Source organism: Arvicola amphibius, chromosome 1 (assembly GCF_903992535.2).
Source record: "Arvicola amphibius chromosome 1, mArvAmp1.2, whole genome shotgun sequence".
Taxonomy (NCBI): Eukaryota; Metazoa; Chordata; class Mammalia; order Rodentia; family Cricetidae; genus Arvicola; species Arvicola amphibius.
In genome coordinates this window covers 36,029,875-36,046,608 of record NC_052047.1, presented here as the reverse complement: position 1 = coordinate 36,046,608, position 16,734 = coordinate 36,029,875, and the positions used below count along the sequence as shown (strand labels likewise).

General features: G+C 44.9%; 1 protein-coding gene across 9 annotated transcripts in view; it reads right to left on the bottom strand.

The window, feature by feature from the left end:
• Apbb2 (amyloid beta precursor protein binding family B member 2) overlaps positions 1-16,734 on the bottom strand; it is a 325,526-nt gene that overhangs the window by 191,069 nt on the left and 117,723 nt on the right. For 8 of the 9 annotated variants that reach the window (XM_038324988.1, XM_038325004.2, XM_038325021.2 and 5 more), the window contains exon 3: positions 2,654-2,771. The gene's annotated coding sequence lies outside the window, so the exon portion shown is untranslated. The remainder of the gene's footprint in view (positions 1-2,653; positions 2,772-16,734) is intronic. The other variant, XM_038324971.2, reaches the window with a different exon arrangement.

Sequence of the window (16,734 nt, the reverse complement as noted above, 5' to 3'; positions counted from 1 at the left end):
GTGGCTACTTCACTTCCTATTCCGGGGCTCAATAGATGCCGTTCCACATTCTGTCTCAGAGGAGCACCCTACTGTGTGAATAGATACCGCTGGAAGGCAGATTCCCCAAACAGAAGGAAAATTAAAACTCCGATTCGACACAAGAGCCTCAAAGACAACCCCAAGTATAGCAGCGTGTACTGCCAACCCTTGACTGCTATTCTGATCACACTTGAGGATAAAATCATAAACAGAAGAGATATTTTTGTTGTTGTCTTTTTGTGAAATAATACCCAGGGAACAGTATGACCCTCCAGAGACAGAGGCCTGGCACTGGGCCCCTGGATCCTCTTAGTGTCTTTGCCTGATATGAGAGCAGAAAGGGCCACTGAGTGTAAGGGCTCCTAGAAGCTGGGCTGCAGATCTCCCCAGACAAACCTCATTAAGTCATCAGGAAAGGCGAGAAACAAAGGAGGGAGGAAGGGAATGGGAAAGAAGCCACACAGATAAAGGGGATGCTAAGGCAGAGGACTGAGGAGTGATAACAGAAAATAAATAAAAATACATAAATAGATAAAGAGGGTGTGAGTTACCATCTAGATTCCCAGGAGGGCAGCTCCAGGTGACATATAACCCTTGGAAAAGGGGGTCACTCACTCTCCTTCCGTCCCAAACAGATGCAAGCAACTTCCTTAGCAGAAGCCTTGGAACAGCAATTGGAAGCCACCTCCTCTCGGAGGCCAGCTAGATGTGCATGGCCCAGTGAAAGTGAGGGAGGAACTCTCCTAGAGAGTTCTAGGTAGGAAACACCACAGGAGGGAAAGAAGTGATTCCTTGAAAGTCAAGGGCAGTACAGGCCCGTACGACATGGAATGCATAGTATGTTTGAGAAAAATCACAGGTGGCGTCTTTGTTCCCAGACGGTGAGGAAAAAGCATTTCCACAAACACGAGCCTCCTGTCTAGATTTATTTCTTCCGCTCTTCTCGGAGCCCAAGCAACTGTAAGCATCTGAAGGAAGAATTCCTCTCCCAACTCTTTTGAGTGGACCCCGTGAAAGCAGCATTTGTGCAGGCCAAGAAGAAAATGTCAGATCCTACCAAGGCACGTGGATCAACAGTGTCCATGCCTGTCAGTGTCCCCTTACAGAAGGGTAGGGATCCCCACCCCCAGCAAGATCAGAGATTATTTCGGCTTTGAGGGTAAGGGACAAAATAGAGATTACATAGGTACTTACATAACCACCCAAAATGTTAAAGTTTAAAAATACAGAAATCCACCCTCAGCTCCCACAGGCATTGGCCACAATGTGTCTGTCTGTCTCCCTCTACAGCACCCAGGTACACGTGTTACCCTGGTGACGCTCTTTTCTAAGGCAGCTCATTTTACTTCTTGTTTTAATTATGTCCTTAAAGACTTATTTCTTGTGTATGGGTGATTGCCTGCATGTATGTATGTGCACCCATATGTGTGCTGGTATCATCAGAGGTCAGAAGAGGATGAGGATTCCTGGGATTAGAGTTACAGATGGTTTGAGTCACCCTGTGGCTGCTCTGAAGCAAACCTGGGTCCTCAAGAAGATCGACTACTTGATCACTGAGCCATCCGCCCAGCAGTAGGAGAGCTCTGCGAGGGGTCCCTGTTTGCCCCGGTGCTGCTGGCTTGCTGCTGGTGGTTGATGGGAATCTCTGCTATTGCGAGGAGCAGTCCATCCCCACGGCTTCTAAAACACCACTGCTTCTAATGACCAGGTTGACTATACAGGCGCCTGAAGAGGTTTCTAACTTTTCTAGGAAGAAAACAAAACCTGAGCTGGACAAGGAAATGGGGCTGCAGGGTGAAGATATAACTATCACTATAGGAGCAAAACAAGTGTGGGGGAGACATCCCAACACCTCCCTGACCGGGGACCAGCATTCTAGAGAGTCCAAAGGAAAGTAACAAAATAAACGAATCATCTATACAGCATGAAGACCAAAGGAAGTGAAGAACGAGATGGTCAAAGACATCAACAAAGGGGCAGACCGTCAGATGGGAGGCAGTCCCTTCTCTTCCTGCAGTGACATTAATCAGCGGGTAAGGACCATCCGAAGAGCAACAGACCACTTCCCCAAAGCGGCTGGGTGAGCGCCAGGGTTAGAAGACGGAGAGCCATCTCCAGGGCAGTGTGTCTGCGTACAGTGAGCGCGGAGACACACGAAACAAGCCATTCTACCCAAAGCACAGAAAACAAAGGTTCACTGCTGGGGCCTCTCTAGGACCAGAGTGGAGTTTGGGGTTTTGTTTTTTAATGGAATTAAAACAGTCACTGAGAAATGCTTTTAATTTGTGGTATTCCTATTGTCTTAAATGTTTTATATATAGTGACAAGAAAAGAAAAAGCATCTTAAAGGCTATGGATGAATGGATACACTGAAACACAAAAGCATCATCTGGTCTAATAGAGCTACTTGATTATAAAAATACTAATTTAGATAACATTCATCACTATCTGATATGAAAACCGTAACAGAGAACAAAACGTTCTTCTACGTTTCTAAATACTCTCATATACATCTTATGAGCGTTCACCAGCCCTGGGATAGTCTGCAGTGAGAGAAGAGAAAGGGAAGGATGGAAGGAAAGGTAGAGGAGAGAAGGAGGAAGAAGACACACGTGCCCAGTGGCATACATACATGAGCTGCTTGGACACCAGCGAGCCTGTGGGTACCTTCTGCCCATAGCGACAGTCAGCGCGTTAGCAGGGAACTCCGGAACTCCCAAGGACTCTGGAAACAGTGTGATGGCTAGCTGCTGAAGGAGAGGACACAAAAAGGTAGAAATAAAACAGTCTTAGGATAATGATCGCGTTTTTTTTTTCATTAAAATGCTAATGATGACCACCTCCTTCCAGATAACCGTGTTTATGAATTATTCATTGTCACATGCGGGAAAGAATCACTCTGTCCCTGCAGGCGGGCATGAAGCCTGCAGAGGGTTAGCATGTGGCCCCTGCAGTGAGTGGGACCAAAGGGCAGGTACCTAAGAATCCCTGCTCAGGGACGGAAAGTCCACCTATCCCATAGCATTGGGAAGATTGTGCATCTCTGTAGTCAATGCTAAGGATGGAATCAGCTTGGCTTGTTGTCATGACACCTGAACTAACACCCTGCCAATAATACTCTAAGAACTCAAATGGAAAGAAGAAAATGTACTTGAATTGGAGAGGTTACATGTCAAAGTGGGGAGGGAGGGAGAGAGGGAGGGAGGGCACACTAACACTTCTGCACACATCAATTACACTCTGTACAGAAGTTCCTTTTGTGCTCCCTTCAAAAGGTAACAGATATTCACATTTTTACACATTTCTGTGGACATTAATTAACTTACTATCATTAACTTTTCATTTAAAAAGCACAGGTTACAACTCTACTTGAAGTCAAGCATTCCTCAACAAGACGAATAAAATACCATCTTGGTTTCCAAGGACAGTGGTTCACGGAGCTGAGAAACTTGCACAGGATGGGCCCTGTAGAGTGGTGGGTGAGTGCAATGATTTGATTGCCATCCAGCATAGGGCTCTAGCCCAGACAAGAAGAGGTCAGAGAAGGCATCCAGGAACAAAGGGTGTCTGACATGTCTAAGGCTGGGCTGGAGTTAGGCAAACGCAGTGGAGAGAGACTGTACCACATGGCTTACTGCTCTTGGTCCCACTATAGAATGACACCCATGTTATCAGACCAGGGAGAAAGACTGGGGCCAGATGGCCACTCTGTGTCTCTTTCAGAAATCTCTGACTAGACCTGGTAGTGGCCAGCTAAGCCTGGGTCAGATGTGGGTTCCAGATGGATTACTCTCTCCTGGTGGATCCAAAGGGGCACAGTGGAAGCAGAGTAGCAAGGCCAGCCCACTTGTTACAACCATGCAGACAGGAGAGGCAGGCTGAAGACTGAGATAGTGGAAGTGAGGAGGGAAGAATGAAACAAATTAGCATTTGGAAACATCTAGATGCCACAGGGAGAACAACTCGATCAACTCCATGCAGACTGATGGCCTTAGATCTAAAGTGTAGAACACCAGGGAAGGAACAGGAAGACCAAAAGGTCAGTCTGTAGCTTTAAAAATTGAGGTGTGGAAGATTCGAGGCCTGGAGACAAAATGAAATGCAAACTCATTAAGGAACTCACAGAGAGGCAGAGACACAGAGGCAATGTCACAGAATCACAGAAGGATTGTGGGCAGAGAGAAGACTACACCATTAGTACCAAGAGACAGGTGCTAGCAATGTCAGACCAGAAAGCCAACCATGCCCTTGTAGCAAAAACTAGGCTACAGATGTCTCCGGAGGAGCACCATGGGATACAGAGGCAAATGAAGATCAAAAACAAAAATACTTTTGATTCTGACATTTGAAAAGCCTTGGCTGAGCACAGAGTTAGTGGAGAAGACAGGGAACAGCATCAACAGACTGAGTGGAAGAGCATATAAGGAGACAGACCATTTTGTAAGAGCTTCAGGGCCAGTAGATGCACAGAGCTGTGCATTGAAGGGACAGGTACAGTAGCAAGGAAGGCATGGAGAACCAGAGCAAGAAAAGATGAATTAGCTCTCCAGAGGCAGGAGAGTCGATAGGAGTTCAGACGAAGAGACTGGACGTGAAAGAACAATCCATACCCCTTGGTACTGGAGGAAGCATAATGGTTAATATGGTTATACTGCATCCACGGCAGAACTGGGATATTAGAGAAGGCACACCACACGGCATTACCGTTCCTGAGGATACATGTGAAGACAGGTCATTGAGAAAAGCACTTGGGGTGAAAGCAAGAGGACTTGAGTTCAAGTCCCTAAAGCACACATAAAAGCTAGGTAAGGCCTCACGTGCTAGTAAATGGTGTAGGGGTGGAGTGAGGGGGCAGAGATGAGCAGATCCCTGGTCACTGGTCAATTAGCATAGCCTGGTTGAAACAGTAAGCTTCAGGTTCATCTACAACTCCTGGGGCAGACAGAGAGACAGAGAACAGCACAGAGGAAGATTTTTCAATGTCCTCCTCTGCCTCCTATATTTGTATACATTGCTACCTGCACTTCACACACACACACACACACAGAGGCCTTTGTCAAGAATGAGGTGACCAGTAAACAGTGGAAAAGACAGATATTGCTCTCTGATATGTGACCCCTGCCCCCGCGCCCAATGAAAACCATCCAACCCTGTTTAAAGGTAAACAAACACGCATGCTGGCTATCAAAGCAGAGATGTACATTGCCTGCTAGAATTAAGGCAGTGCACGGGTGAATGATGTGGAAGAAAGTGCTTCCTAAGACAACCTCAGGCTTTGGGTGCCAATGTTCCCATGTTCCCAAGGTTTGCTTCCAGTTCACTAACTACAGTCAGGGCTCTGGCTCACCATCCGCCAGTCTTTGTGGGCCACAGCAATTCCAGCACTTCAAAGAATACCCACCTAAGCAGCAACAGGCAGACACTGGCAAATAAAAGCAGGGGACAGGGGTTGGGGGTGGGGTGGAGTAGACAGGGCATGTGCTGGAGACTTCCTAGCCCAATGCCTCAAAAACTGACCATACACACCCCACTTCAGGCTTTTCCCCACAGATTTAGGAATGCATGGAGCAACTCAGCTACTGGAATAAATCCCGATGATAACAGCAAAAGCAGGAATGTTTGCTAGAAACCGAACACAATGAAAAACACCTTGAGGAGCGGATGTACAGTCTCCCGGGGAAGCGTCTGACTGTTCTAGCCATTTGCCCGTTCTACATAGAAATGCGATCCAGGCCACCACTATGGTGACAGTCTCATAGAACCATGTGCTCATCACCCGGGTTAGCTGCCATAGATCTGGTATCAAAGCAGCAGAAGCCACTAACTGGGTCATTCATTTTTGTATTCCTAGAGTACAGAAGACAGTCAGTATGCAATAAATGTGAATGATTCAATAAACCAGTATATGACTGAGTAATTTTCCCAGCTAAAGGGTAAGGAGGCCAATTAAACGGTGAGAACAGAAACAGTCCAGCTGTCCTACCCTGACAGACTCAAAGGAACACTGTAAATCGCATCCAACTACAATTATTTTACACAAAAGAGAGTCTTTATGAGTTCATAAATAAATAGCACAAGGTTGGTCACCGAAATTATGGGACGATGCTCTTTAAACGGGAAATAAGCAGAGGTGTAAAGACTCCGAGCACACAAAGGAACAGGAGGTGACGACTACATCTGTCTACCTGCTTTGTTGTCCTTCTGAAGGACAGGCTCGTCACTCTAGCAGTATGGTGCCACTGCTCCCAGATGCTCAACCTCACAGCCACCTGCCTGGCTCCAACCCATGGGGACCACAAGATAAACAGCGAGGAGAGGATCAAGACTCACTACCTGGAAAATCCACCCCAGGTGCAGCCTGTGTTTCTGTCGTAACATATTTGCAATTCTATTAGTTTCCCTTTTAACACATGAGCTCCGAGGCACTGCAGACCCCACGGAACACGTCTCATATAGTGTACAGAGGCATTGCAGACCCTAAAGAACACGTCTCATATAGTGTACAGAGGCATTGCAGACCCTAAAGAACACGTCTCATATAGTGTACAGAGGCATTGCAGACCCTAAAGAACACGTCTCATATAGTGTACAGAGGCATTGCAGACCCTAAAGAACACGTCTCATATAGTGTACAGAGGCATTGCAGACCCTAAAGAACACGTCTCATATAGTGTACAGAGGCATTGCAGACCCTAAAGAACACGTCTCATATAGTGTACAGAGGCATTGCAGACCCTAAAGAACACGTCTCATATAGTGTACAGAGGCATTGCAGACCCTACGGAACACGTCTCATATAGTGTACAGAGGCATTGCAGACCCTACGGAACACGTCTCATATAGAAGAACAACATTAATGTCTGTCTGGAAATAATCTCAATAACAGAGGTTCGAAAAGGAAGGGGGAGTACGTACTACACGACAGGTTTGTTCGTGGTCTGTTTCCTTGACTGAGAGAAAGTAACTTGATCCTCCCAGTCTCATCGTGCCCGTGATCAGAAATAATATGTTGTGAGCAATGCATCCCCAGCACACTTTTTTTCCAGGGCTCAAGTAGAAAGCAGCTTGTACACACTGGGCTTGCACTTGGCCTTGGAGCGCACTGGCAGCGCAGAAACAACCCCTTGAGATGGGCATTCCCCTTTCCACTCTCCAGAAGGCAAGGGAGCAAGATAAACAACACAGCACTCACTTGAATGCAAGCCAGGGGAGGGAAGGAATCTCTCTGCCAGTCCAAAGTGTTCAGTGTGCAGTTTTTTAATTACTGCATTTATGATACTATCCATAACATATTCCCCACCACAAATGTTCCAGCAGGTCATTAATCCTCGACAAGTACATTAATGCCCCCCCTCCCCCTGCAAATTCTTATTGTGCTGACATGGGGCAAAAATGCTAAGAATTCTCTTCAAAGTAAATACTTTATGTCAACAGCTCCCCAAGCTACCACTGGTCCTCGCTTAACTATTTCAGGATAGTCTTCCTGTGCAACTATTTGGTGATACTGATCTTAAAGATGAATTTGCAAACAAACTTTCAATACTGGCACTGCCCAAGGAACTTTTTTTTTTAAGTCAGAGGAACTACCAAGAAGGTGGCTTGTGTTCTTCAAAATAACATATCCTGTGACTCATTAAATCACAATCCACCATCATCCCAGCTGTTACAACATGGTAAGAATTCTGCTTTAAAAAAAAAAAAACTCAGAGTAAGTCATTAAGAATGGTCAAGATTTTCACAATAATTGAAGGGACAACCAGTCTCAGCCACTAAATGGGTTTAATTTCAACCACAGAGGATTAATGTTTTTCTCAGAGAATTCCAAGTATGATTAATCATTGTTTGCTAGCACACGGTCATCAATGACACCACTAATTATTGTTCTGTGTTGGAACATGAGCCCAGGCGCTCCGAGGAGAAGGAACACGCCTTCCGTGATCCACAGGAGCTGGCTTTCTCCCGCCATGAGGCACACAGGACAAACTGACAATCAGCAATACCACTGAAGCTCAATCGCCAGCTGCAAAGTCTAGCACAGAGAACTAGAGTAAAATGCAAGTTATTGACCCAGGCCTGCAGCCAAAACCACAGAGACGAGTGGGGGACTGACTTCATGCATGAGCTTCTGGGAGAGGGGCTGCGGCAGCCTGGTAAAGGCCAGTGGCAAGGGTCTCGGAACCTTTGGGCTTCACAGGGCTTGTGTCCTCTCTAGCCCCAGGCTTGTCTGTGGTAGCTAGGTTTGGAAGGATACTCTGTTGTCTTTCCTCTTCAGGTCACCCTGAAGAGCGACCTGAAGCACCAACCTTCCCTTTCCTGCAACTCAGCAATGATCTTGAAAGCCAAAGTACTGAGTATAAGAGAACGAAGCTCAACATACCAAGCTACAAACAAGGTCTCAAGTGTGCGGGGTGACTGGACACACAAGGCAGGTGAAATGCCCTTCTTTGTTTACTTCTTCCTTCTTAGAAAATTCCAGTATTAGTCCTTAAGCGTTTGAAGTCAAAAAGTACAAACACAGCCAAGCCTAACACAGGCCCTTTGATGTGGCACAACAGAAACACTGGTTCTTCCATGTGCTACCTCTGGAAATGCAAGGACATACTTGAAACCTGGAGAGCTGAGAGCTTTGTCACTGGACTAGTGAGAGGCCACGGGGGCTATGAGCCTTTGAGGCTGCATCTGTGAAATGGGCTCATTAATGAGAGATTAAAACACTAATGAAACTCTAGAGTAGAAACACAGGACACAGCCCTGTGTGGTTCCCACTACTCTGCCAAGGCTTTTCTCCAAACAGCAACAGTGATGATTACGATTTTTAGTATTTAGACAAGATCTTGGGGTAGCCTAGGCTGGCCTGAGCCAAATATTTTTGATAAACATTACTTTTTGGCTAGTAGATAATGTGGGATTCCCCTCTGTATGCTGTGAATATCATTGATTAATAAAGGAACTGCCTATAGCAGAGCTATAGGGGAACAGAGCTAGGCAGGGAAAACTAAACAGAATGCTGGGAGAAAGGAAGCAGAGTCAGAGAGAAGTCATGTAGCCCTGCCGGAGACAGATGCCGAACTTTAGCTGGTAAGCCACAGCCACATTGCCATACAGAGATTAATAGAAATGGGTTAAATTTATATGTAAGAGTTAGCCAATTAGAAGCTAGAGTTAATGGGCCAAGCAGTGATTAAATTAATATAGTTTCTGTGTGATTATTTCAGAGTTAAGTGGCTGGGAATGAAACAAGTGGCCTTCTTCCAACAAATAAATAAAATGTCCCTAACTACTTAAAAAGAAATATAAATATTATATTGCTTGCAGATTTGAGCTTTTGTTCTTTAATATGTTTTTCTGTTTGCACTTCTTCTTTAGCATCTAGCTGAAGGTCTTTCTTTCTTTATAGAAACTTCATGGGCGTTTTCTCTCTTTAAGAATAACCCTTGCAGCAACTACTGCAGAGCAGTGTGTGAAACATCTTCATGTACCCTATCATAGAGAGTCAGAGATTCTCATGGTTACAAACAGCACTAGAGAAACCAGGAATGTTAAGCTTGCAGGTTTTTCTCTTCAATGGAAAAGATTTACATCTGTTTCGGCCCAGAAGGCTAGAAGTGGATTAGTTAATAATCTGGTGATCTTTTGCCACCTGGAGAGCCAGGCTTCACTCGAATCCCCCTAGACTCCTTAGCATTTTTTTCTTGGCCAACAGTATCCATTCTTATCAAGAGGTCTCAAGTATTTGCAAAAGAGTTCACCATTATGCTTACCCTAGACCCTTATTCTTGGTCAACAGAATCCATTCTTGCCAGGCGGTGGTAGTACACGCCTTTAACCCAGCACTCAGGAGGCAGAGGTAGGTGGCTCTCAGTGAGTTCGAGGCCAGCCTGGTCTACAGAATGAGTTCTAGGACAGCCAGGACTATGTAGAATCCTATCACACCTAACTCTTCTTGAAAAGACTTACTTTGTACCCAGGTAATAGTCTTTTGATGTTAAAACATGAGAAGGGTGTACATCTACATACTAAAATAAGACAAGCAAATCTCTAAGAATTGTCAAAAATAAAAAAATGAAAAAAACATGTTAAAAAAAAACACAGAAAGAGAATAAAGTTGTTATTTTAACTTCCAGCAACTTCTCCATCATCTGTTTTACTGTGGCCACTTCCCCCTAAGCTCTGCATTAAATAATCTGATCATTAAATCTGTGAAAACCACAAGGGACGTGCCCATCTCATTAAAAACTGCATGCCTGTGAGCTACGATAATGAGGAAGACTGTCTATTTTGGTTTTAAGGACAGAAGTACTTCCTGCCCGTTGCTTAGTGCAGAGACACTTCTAGGAAGTTCCACCACAAAACAGATGCCCTGGGAGTGAGTCTGTCACGATGGCAACAGGAGTCAGCACACATGAACGCTTCCTCCCAGTACCTCCACACACTCTCAACCTTGATGTACCAACAGGGATCATAAGGTGTTCAAAGCAGAGCCCGCTAGCCCCACCATATGGAGCTGTAGACTTCCTTAAGGAGCTATCAGCTCTCTATCAGAAGTCAGGCCGTGTTGTTGTATACACAACCCCTGCAGGAATCAGAGCCTTTAAAATTGGAATGCACTACCCTTTTGTTTTTACAATAGTAAAAACAAATAATCCTTGATGGACCCTAATTAAATTAAACACTGCAAGAAATTCCCCATTCTTCATCTATTTTAGAACAGTGTATTGATAACTAGCCTAGAATTTTCTAGGGTCTCTTTTTTAATTCAAATTTGTATTTTTATAATTTTGTGAGTACCAAATTTACTTCATTATCATTGTTTCCTCTCTCTACTCAAATTCTTTCCATGTCTCCCCACTCCTTCTTGAATTCATGGCCTTTTAAAACTATTAGTGTTACACATGTATTGTTACACACACAGAGCAAGAGAGAGAGCGCACACCTGCTGACTCCATTTAGTGCTGCTCAGATGTGTCTCTAAGGATATGAGAAAAGTTAAATGAAAGAAAATACTTGGTCCTGATCCTGAAGCTGTGTTTATATACCCAGTGATAGATGCCTTTGGCACTATGGTCTTCTGAATGAATTTTATTGTACTGATGGAGAAGGATTACCCATCATGCTTCCATGTGTCTATAGAGGTGTTCTTCATGGGAGTCCAGGCCTTGCAGAACACAACGCTGGAGACAGAAGTCCTTAGAAACAATATTTCTTCCAATTTGAGTTCCAACTTCCAACTCAAATCATCCTATGAGTAGAACTGAGAAAGACTGACCCACTTGGGATGGTGGTTCTGTAAAACCCTGAAGAAGCCATATTCTAAAATGTTGGGAAAATAATGCTTGTGACATTATTTATATGGCTGGGTCTCACGACAGACTTGAATTTTGTAGCATTAACCAACTTTCTCCCCATTACATATACACCACCTTAGTCAGGATGCCAGCACTCGGTTCATTTTGAAAGTGAGAGTAACATTCTCTGAATAAACCTGAAGGAGGAGACTAACCACAAGAATCCTTCCTCAATGGGCCAGACAGCCACGTGCCAAAGTAGTGGCAAACCTCAAAAGCTGATTAACTGGCGATTTCGGTTATGTGTGGCAGATTATAATCATTCATGCATCTCCAGTTCCTCATAAATGCCGTTAAGTCAGGGCCAGAAATAGATGCAAAAGGTGCCAAAGAAAGGAAGAAGACAAAAGAAGTGGAAATAATTTCGAAGACAAAGAAAACAAACAGGCCCTCAAAGCCCGGACAGAGAAAACTTAAACATTTACCATCAGAGCAGTCGAGAAGCTGGGTGCAGACCCATACAAACATCAAGGTACAGCTACACCGGAAATGGGGGCTATCAGAGGAGGGAAGATGGGGGTGGCTGTGTAAACTGGAGAGTCACCTGTAAACCATCTTAATGGCAGAGTTTCAATACCTTTCCCTAATCATGAAGATGCTACTTCTCGACCCTCAGAAGAAAGTCAGGTTTGCTACTGGCAAAGGATCCTGGGAGGATCCGGACTCAAGGACAAGGACCAGTGGTGGGTCGTGGTGCCACGGAGGGGGGGAGGGGGCAGTGGTGGGTCACGGTGCCGGGGGGGGGGGGGCAGTGGTGGGTCATGGTACCATAGGAAGGGGAGCAGTGGTGGGTGAGGGCAAACTCCAAATTTGCACTCAGCCTGGAGAGCCCTGCAGCCCTTCCTCTGTCAGGTTTCCAGGGCACTGGCAGGGTAGGAGACGGGAAGACGTTTCTAGAGAAACTACCCAGGTCAAGACAAAGATCTACAGTTAACACACGAGGACAATGGGAATTCTGAAATCCATTCTACGCCAATGCCACCGGTTTCCAAGCCTTGCCCAGGACCTTCAGAGGAATGATGGGCTAGGACCAGCAGACACGTATGTGGTAGAGGAGCTGCAATGACAGACAAGAACTTGTAACATGAAGGAGAGCCAGGCCTGCTTGTTTGGGTTTCTGTCCTGCCCGGTACCCCACAGCAGGCAAGCCCCAAAGAAATAACACAGAGATCTCTGTAAGTTTTAAAGCTGATTGGCCCATTAGCTCTAACCTCTCACTGGCTAACTCTTACATCTTAATTAACCCATTTTTTGATCTATGTTAGCCATGTGGCTCAGTACCTTTTTCAGTGGTTGCAGATCACATCCTGCTGCTTCGTTGGTCTGGGCAGGAGTGGGAGGAATCAACTTCCTCCTTCCTAGAATTCTCCTGTTCTCATTACATGATTTCTCCTTCCTGTCTGGTTTTCCCACCATTACCTCCTGGCTGGCCAATCAGCATTTATTTAAAACATGATTGACAGAATACAGACAATTCTCCCGCACCAAGAACTTAGGAAGGAAACAGAGTCAACCCTGGAAGCGAGGGTCAAATACACATGATCAATAACAATTCATAAACAAACAAAAACAATAATCCTGGCAGCCAAAGAGATGTCTCAGCCATCTAATATGTGCCTCCATGGGCACCTGGCACATACATATGGCACACACACAGAGGTATACACATAAATAAAAATAAAAACAAAGTAAAAGTTTTTTTAAGTCACATACAAAAAAATGTAAGGAGCAGCACCTCACAATATGATTAGAACAACAATAACAACATGAAGAAAATGGCAACAGCCCTACAAATTCTTCAGGGAAAATGAATCCTACTTTAGCATACCACAAAAAAAGGGGACTAAATGATATTTTCACACAGCCCAGAGGGCAGAAAACACATAACCAACACTTTCTAAAGAAACCACTGGGCAGCATACCTTCCCAAAGGGTCCAAGTCAAGAGATGGTATCCAATAAGCAAGTCAATCAAGAATTCCCACTTGGAGGTCAAGGAAGCAGGCAAACCACTGAGCAAAGGGCCTCATGGGTAAACTGTCTAGAGGGAACAAGAGAGCAGAGGACACCAGGAAAAATGTCACATAAAATGAAACACAGAAAACCTGTAAGACGGACCACTGTTTATAGGAAAAAAGTACAGAGCAAAACCAGAAATAAGTCTTATACACAAGAAAAAAATTAAGCCATACTACAGTACAAAGTTGGTCTGTGAAAATATATAACCACTTTGAAGAATAAAGGGCAGGTGTTAGTTTAACACCAAAAGCATCCTTTAGAGGAGTCGATGTTTAGTGTGTGAAAAAGTATCTTAGCTCCTCTTCCTGTTGCTGGGATAAATACCTGACAAAGACTTTAAGTTAGATCACAGTTCAAGTGCACCATGGCAGGGAGATCAAGGTGACACAGACTTGGAGAAGCTGATCACATCACGTCCATGATCAGGAAGCACAACACGATCAATGTCTAATGCTGCCAAGTTCACCTCAATCAACATCAAGATAACCTCCATAGTACTCCAGAGGACCACCTCACAGGCGATCTATAACCCGTGAAGATGATGACATCATCAAGATAATCCCCCAGTACACAGAGGACCACCTCACAGGTGACCCAGATCCCATGAAGGTGATGACATCATCAAGATAACCCCCGCAGTACACCAGAGGACCACTCACAGGCGATCCAGATCCTAAAGATGATGACATCATCAGGATAACCCCCACAGTACACAGAGGACCACCTCACAGGCAATCTAGATCCCGTGAAGATGACAATTAAAACTAACCACCACAATTAGTAAAGAAACAAAAAAAGAAATTTCAATATAAGCCTATCAATTTGTTATTTGGAAGCTAATAACTGAAGAACTAAATGAATTTAAAGTAGTCATACTATTGAAATGATAATGCAGATAAACGGAGCAGGAGCCTGCAAGTTATCTATCTGTATTTACTGCAACTTAAAAATGGAATTCTAGTGCTGGGGTTTGAGGACCGGAGTTCAGATCTCCAGCCAGGCATGGCAGTGTCTATAACCCCGGTGCTGGGGAGCTGAGGGTCAGAGGGGGGACAGGAAGACAGCTGTGGCACGGGAGCCTCCTGTACAGTTGATAAAATGCAAGCTCTAGGTTCAGGGAGAGACCCAGGCGCATGGGAAATAAAGCAGAGAAAAGGACACTTGATGTCCTCTGCTGGTTTCTGTGCATTCAGTGGCATGTAACATCCACACACGTATGTAACACACACACACACACACACACACACACACTTTTTAAAAGAGTGGAAATAAATCAATGAAGTACATAAAACCACCCAAGTATAAAAGACAAACTAATGGGAAAGTTCAATGTCGAGTTTATAAACAAGAAAACAGATAAATCTTAATTAGCTCCTTCTAGGTAATCAAACTGCTAAGTCAATTTAATTTATTTCATTTTATTACTTTGAGGAACACGGTGAGAAGTCAAACATAACCAGTCTTTATGGTTGTAGTTTTTGTCAGTTAGCATAGAGCAAAGGCAGAAGGGACCCTTGGACACCAGAGCACCAGGAAGAGTGAGGTGGCCTGGCATGTCAGTCAACAGTGAGGTGGCCTGGCATGTCAGTCAACAGTGGCAAAGACACTTGCTACCAAGTCTGACGACCTCAGTTCAACCCCCAAAACCTACTTAATAGATTAACTGATTCCCACAAGCTCCTCTGACCTCCACACATGCAACATACAGTCTGTGTGCACCCACGTACACACATGGATAAAAACCAATGTGGTTTTAAAAAAAAAACAACCATCTTTGTTGTCATAAGTCCACCCATTATCATTCTAGGTGGATGTGCATCTTAACTGCTACCCACTTCCTCTTTAAGGAAGCCCCACTGTGAGTCTGTCTGGAGGGCAAGGAAGAGAATGTACAGCATTGGAACCCCTTTTCCATATGTAGGGAATTTCTCATTGTGTGAATTTTGCTAAGAGATACCCTTTTCAACACAAAAATAGCCAGATACTCATCTTCCCAGAGTCCTGTGCAACTCAAGCATAAGCACATGGCTCAGCCTTACACAGATGTGAAGAGGATGGTTGAGCTGCAAGGATCTGTCATGACGTGAGCAACAGCAACACCCTGCCCAGGGCATCAAGGGCTGAAGGAACAGGGATGGCCTTGGGTGTCTGGTCCCTGTAGGGCTGTCACTAGAAACACCAACATCTAGTGTCCAGTAGTGCTGACCCTACAGAGAACTAACCCTAATGTACAGATTTGGCTATAAGCTGGCTGAACAGTCTTCTAATCCAGAGCCTGCCCTACCGGTATGTTCCTCTCTTCTGCAATCCCCCAGCCAGTCTCCATGGCTTCTACGTGACAAGCCTGACTGCTGTACTGCCCCAGAAACACAGACAGACAGTGGCAATGGTCTGAAGGGAAGGATGAAATGTCTGTGTTCTTACAATTCCAGAGCAGAACAGATGACCAAGGGGAAAGCTCGTGTTTAATACACAAATGAAACTTGTTCCTGGCATGCTGTATGTTAAGGCTGTTTTTCATTGGCTCTCCTGGTTCTTTGCCTTCTTCTCCCCCATCACCACCACATTCCAGGTTCTAACCCTCTAATTGACTGTACCAGAAGCACTTTAATTGGCATCCAGTGGGAACAGTCACTGCTCCCTGCTAGCCGGGCCCTCACACTCATGAATCCAGTTGTGAAGGGCAGAGGAGCGGTGGGTGAGGAGGTGCAATTTTCTTTGCTTTTCTGCTTAGACTCGGTTTTCTATGAAATGAGGCAGTCTGGAACGAGCGGTCAAGAACTACACGACAATGAAAACTGCAAACCAAGGCATCCCGAGATTTATTCTCAGCGGAAAAGCTGAGGCATCCATCTGCACAGGGCACAGCAGCATCCTCGGCTCCGAGCTGAGGATGCTGCTGAACCCTGGCAATTTATCTGCACACGTCTCAGGCTAACCACACACAGACTGCAGACCACGCTAGACGCGGAGAGAGACATCTCCGAATAAACCGGTGATGGGACCAAAAGGGCTGCATAAAAGAGTCAGATGCCATCATAGCGTTAATAGAAATGAGGACATGGTGAAAGAAAATGTCTCAGCGCGGTAACCCTTTGTCTCTGGAAACGGAGGAAGCCCTTCGTGACAACGAACAGCTCAGTTCTGCTGGCTGTCCTACACCACACACATTCTATTAAGATAGAATATAGTTTATAGAATAAATGAGAAATTTGGCAAATACATCCAAGTTTCTTTACTGCGGTGTTTTCCAGAAAGATTTGTCAAGAAATCAATCTCTCAGTCAGAGTGGTCAGGCTAAAAATCATTCATGGGGACAGGGAGTGTGGGGAATTTCATTTTGAATGGTG